This window comes from Carlito syrichta, unplaced genomic scaffold (assembly GCF_000164805.1).
Source record: "Carlito syrichta isolate Samal-C Ts95f unplaced genomic scaffold, Tarsius_syrichta-2.0.1 Scaffold316387, whole genome shotgun sequence".
Taxonomy (NCBI): Eukaryota; Metazoa; Chordata; class Mammalia; order Primates; family Tarsiidae; genus Carlito; species Carlito syrichta.
The window spans coordinates 225,469-230,933 of record NW_007260483.1 but is presented as its reverse complement, the minus strand read 5'-3'; the positions used below and the strand labels follow the sequence as shown (position 1 = coordinate 230,933).

Here is a 5,465-nt window from a genome sequence, read left to right as displayed (position 1 = left end):
CGCAGGCTCAGGCAATCCACTCACCTCAGCCTCCCAAAGGCGCGGGATTACAGGCTGAGCTACCAAGCCCGGCTAGCAATCTGATTCTTAAATCTCCTTTATAAAGTTCCCAAGTCTGAAAAAATTGCTATCCAAACCTCCAGCATTGAGCAACTCTCTCTCCTTACTTTCCGGTGCAGTTTGTCTCCCTATAGTTTCCACTGATGGGAACCATAAGAATAAATCTAATTGATTTTGAATAAGTGGATCCTATGGCCTCATGGTTACTAAGTCTCATTGGTGTTATCTGAATGCTGATAACAACTATGATAAATACATTTCCTGAGATTCTAACTCCAAATGAACATCCTTCCCTCACTTCCTAGAATTCTTGTACTCACTTTCCTTTACTAGTTTTTCCTTAAATACTATGTATTTAATTAAGCTTTCATGCACTCAGATATAAACTGCACCTAAATGAGATAGATGAGATTTTTTGAAAGAAAAAATTTTTTTACCCATGCTCTTGTGTTTTCTTTTGCTGCTTCAGTTCCACTTCTTCCTCTAGCTGAATGTCTGCTTTCTGTCACAGCCCCTGTTGCCCTTTGATATCAGCCTGGGAGGAGCAGGAACTCTGCCAAACTCCCCTAGTTTTCATAACATTGACCCACTGAGGAAGGTTGATAAGGACTCATGAAGAGCCTATGACAGGACAGATTAGCAGGCCAGGGCCTGGCCTCAGGGAGTGAATGAGGTAGTAATGGGAAAAGTCAGAGGTTTTCAAGTGAGAAGCCAAAGTTAAATTTAGCACTTCTACAGGACTCAGCATCATTTCCATACATGCACCATCAACCCTGGTTGATTTTGTTTACAAAGCTCTATTTTTATTTTAAATTAGGCTGTCCTATACATACTCATTGTGAACAACATTCACCTATTTCATTACCTTAAAAATGGCTTGTTCTATTCTATTTACTTTTATTCTATTCCCTAATTTTTCTCTTTGTTAGACACAAGACTCAGACTAGAAAAATGCTCATAGATTAGGAGCTGGCTATCCCTGGATAAGAGAATCACAGATGATTTTTTAAATTTAATAATGTTTTCCCTTTCTTTTCTTTAACTGTTCTGCATTTTTAAAAAATGTTTTACAATGAGCACGAATTGTTTTTATAATTAAAAACAATTAAATAATGAAAAATAAACAGATGAAAGTCATATCTCATCTGGGGGTGGCAGCTAGACTGGGTTAAGCTTCTTATATTAGGTGAAATAAAGACCAACTTTCCTCCTCCCCCTCCTCCTCCTTCTCCTCTTCCTCCTCCTCTTTCTTCTCCTCCTCCTCCTCCTTTTCCTTCCTCCTATTATTATTATTATTATTATTGAACTTGTAAATGTTACTTTATAAGGAAAAAGGGTCTTTGCAGATGTAATTAAGGATCTTGAATTGGGGAGATGGAGATTATCTTGAATTATCTGCTGGGTCCTAAATCCTATCGAGTGTTTTCCTAAGAGAGAGACAGAGAGAGATTTGAAATACAGGAAAGAAGAGGAAATGCGATCATAGAAGCAGAGATTGGAGTGATATGGCCACAAGCTAAAGAATGCTGGGAGCCACCAGAAGCTGGGAGAGATGAGAAACAGATTTTACCCTGGAGCTTCTGGAGAGAGCATGGCCCTGATGACACTTTAATTCAGATCCAAGTAAGCTGACATTGAACTTCTAGCTGTATAAGAACTGTAGAAGAATACACTGTTGTTTTAAGCGATGGAGTGTGTGGTAATTTGTTGTGGCAACCACAGAAAACGTCTATCCTCTAAATCAAACCAACAAACAACTCTGTGTTTCTGTTCCAATTTATTATAAAATGACATTCTTTTTTTTTTATTTTGAGTTGGCGTCTCACTGTGTCGCCCAGACTGGAGTGCAGTGGCCACTCCCGGCCACTGCAGCCTCGACCTGTTGGGCTCCGGGGATCCTTCTGCCTCAGTCTTCCAATTTTTAAAAAATGTATTTTTAAAATACATTTTTAAAATGGCTAATTTTTAAAAAATGTATTGTAGAGATGAGGTCTCGCCAAGTTGCCCAGGTGGGTCTCGAACCCGCAGGCTCAGGCAATTCACTCACCTCGGCCTCCCAAAGCGCGGGATTACAGGCTAAGCCACGGAGCCTGGCCTAAAATGACATTCTTAATTAAAGGTCTCTAGATATTCCTATTTTTGTTGTTGTTAACGGAGCCTATCGGCCATACAAAATTCCACTTTGCTGGCATTACTCTTTGTACATGTTTGGCTGAATGGAATTTCCAGCATAGGAGACAAAGTGGAGACTATAATATATAATTGTTACAACCACGAAATAATCTCCAAAGGGCTGCTCTCAGCTTCAACTTTAGCTTTCTCATTCATGTCACTTCTGAATCCTCTCACTTTTAGTCCTCCTATCTACCTTAATTCTTAGCCTCACTTTCACACTGAAATTCCTCTGATAGGATTTACTTTTAGAAGGATAAAAATGACCACCATTTACTGAAAACATGCTTACTAGATGCAAGGGACCATGCTGGGAGCGCTGCACACTACACAAAACTGAGATTAAATGGCCAGCAAATAGAAGAGCAAAGGTTCAAAAGCAGGTCTGTCTAATTTAAAGGTTCTTATCCTTTCACTGCCTTTCATGTTTGAGATTCTGGATTGCTTGAGAACCTTCAAAGTCAGGTTTTTCTAAGTACCTCTCCTTTTTCTTCCCAGTCAATAGGAGTAACATCATTTAGGCTGGAGAAGTAGGAACTGGATTACTGTTCCCTTTTTATTCTTCTGCAGTGCATTATGGGATATTAAATCAGGAGACGATGACTGGGCTCTGTGGCTCAGCCTGTAATTCCAAGCATTTTGGGAGGCCGAGGCCAGTGGATTGCCAGAGTCTGGGGGTTCGAGACCCACCTGGGCAACTTGGCGAGACCTCGTCTCTACAATAAATCAAAAAACTAACTGGGCGTGGTAGCGAGTGCCTGTAGTTCCGGCTACTTGGAAGGCTGAGGCGGAAGGATCGCAGGAGCCCAGCAGGTACAAGCTGCAGTGACCGGGAGCATGCCACTGCACTCCACTCTGGGCGACAGAATGAGACTCCAACTCAAAAAAATCAATCAATCAATCAATCAGGAGAAGAAGGAGATAATTTGGAAGATGAGCAATAGAGTTTTCTTTTCCTTCTTCAAATCCCCCTAATTAAGTCCCCTGGATGTGAATAAGTAGGTTGTTAGCCCAGGGAGAAACTCACATCTTGGCTTTGCTATCTCTTAATCAAATGTTCCTGATACAAAACAACTTGAAATCAGTAGCTTGGACAGTGCTCTTTCCTACATCTTGAGAAAGTTATATAGCCATATTGTTGATGATTGGCTAAGAACCAGAACCCCCAATTTATTTATTTTATATTTTTTTAGTAGGTGTCTCACTCTGTCGCCCAGGCTGGAGTGCAGTGGCACACTCATGGTCACCGCAGCCTCAAGACCTGCTGGGCTCAGGTGGTTCTTCCACCTCAGCCTTCCAAATACCGGCGTGTGCCACCACGCCCGGCTAATTTTTTGACTTATTGTGGAATACGAGGTCTCACCAGGTTGCCCAGGCTGGTCTCCAACCCCTGGGCTCAGGCAGTTCTCTCGCCTCCACCTTCAAAAGTGCTGGGATTACAGGCCTGAGCCACCCCGCCTGGTCAGGTATTGTTCTTAACAAAGTCTTGACCTGTCTTTCTAATCTCCTGCCACCCCCATTTCTTTAACACTAACACTGGTCCTCAGACTTTGGTGTGAATTAGAATCATCCCTGTGACGCTTATTTAAAACATACATGCTTGGTCTCGAACCTTAGAATATGATTCAGCTGGTCTGGGTTGTATCCCAGGCAGTTTTTGGTTTTTGGTGTTTGCTTTTTACATAGGATGACATTTGTATTGCTAACAGATTCCTTCCGGTGCTTCTAACTCACCGAATTTCAAGAAGCCCTGCACCAGCTGTATCAACTTTACTTAATTTTAGCAAACTCCCTCTCCCAGAGTCTCGTGATTCTCAAAGTTACCCTTTCTTCAAAACCCAGCTGAAATGCCACCTCTCCCAAGAAGTTTTTCCTGCTCTTCTCCGTACTATTTTTTTTCTTTCTTTCCTTAGGGCACTTTTTGCTTATTTGATAAGTGTCCAAGCGCTTTGAGCGTGCCCCACAGACAGGGAGAGACACCTTCATCTGCAAGTCCATCCCAGTCCCTAGCCCTCAGGCGGAAATCTGAGACAAGCTATAATTAATACTGTGCGATGACTGTCTGCAGCAAGAGTTCTGCCCGCAAGGCCGGGAACACACGCACACCACCACGATCTCGCCTCAGATGCCCATCCCCAGTTGTGAAACAAGGCCCAGACAAAACTACTCTAAGAGTCGCCCCGAAGTCCTAGGGCGGGGAACTGCGAAGAAAATAAGACAAAATAAAGAATTGCTCAGAGCCTGGAAAGCTAACGGCCTCTCAAGAAACAGTGCGCGATGCAAAGAAGCGACAGAGAGGCGTCCGCCATCCCGTCCGCTCCACCCCTGACGTGAGCCTCGGCATCCGATTGGTTGCTTCTGGCACTCGCCCCGCCTCAAGTCCGCGCACGTGATCCGCTGGCCGCTGCGGGATTGGTTGCCGGCGAAGGCCGCGCTGCACTGTGGGAGGCAAGCCGGCCGGCGGTGAGGAGGAGGAGTGGAACGCAGGACCCCAGTGAGATGGCGGGAAGCGGGAATCAGGTGCCGCTGGCACCGAAGGCCAAAGAGGTCAACTGCCGGCATCCTCCGAAGGCCGGAACAGGCTCCCTGAGAGAGTGCAGGGCGTCGTAGTTTTAGGAGTTAAGGAAGCCGGCTGCGGTCATCTGCCTGGGTGTTTGGTTTGAGCCTTGGGGCCGGCCCCACTCGTGTTTCCCCGCAAGGACTTTAGTCTTTCTTGGAGTACATGGGGTTTGGACCGTATCGTTATTATTATTATTTAGAGGGTCTACTGTGTGTGAGCATTGGTTGTTCTGGGCAGGGAACGCGCCATGAGATGGAGGCTTGGGGGAATGAGTGCTCAGAAGTGCTTGAGATATGTTCTTAATCTTCGTGAAATGTTGGAGGTAAGTGGGCTTTATAAGTTGTGCTGTTGCTTTTACGATCTATGCGCTTGGGTTTTAGGGAGGATCGCTCGTTGAATTAAACGCCCATTTATTGAACCTCGTCCTATGTAACCAGGCATCATTCTGAGTGCTGGGCTACAAAGGCCAGTAAAACACAGTCCTGATTCTAGAGGAACTCAGAAAACGTGAATAGTCGGCATGTGATGAGTGCTGTGGAGGAAGAAAGTGCTGTAGGAGTCAGAGGAGGGGACGATTGAAAGAGTTAGGGAGCCGGGCTCGGTGGCTCAGCCTGTAATCCCGCGCCTTTGGGAGGCTGAGGTGAGTGGATTGCCTGAGCCCGCGGGTTCGAGA

The 5,465-nt window shown here is 44.9% G+C and overlaps 1 long non-coding RNA gene across 1 annotated transcript in view; it reads left to right on the top strand.

Annotated features, from left to right (window-relative positions):
- The first annotated feature begins 4,683 nt into the window (after positions 1 to 4,683).
- LOC103276836 overlaps positions 4,684 to 5,465 on the top strand; it is a 4,571-nt gene continuing 3,789 nt past the window's right edge. Inside the window, exon 1 of the long non-coding RNA XR_505393.2 lies at positions 4,684 to 5,114. This is a non-coding gene — a long non-coding RNA (uncharacterized LOC103276836). The remainder of the gene's footprint in view (positions 5,115 to 5,465) is intronic.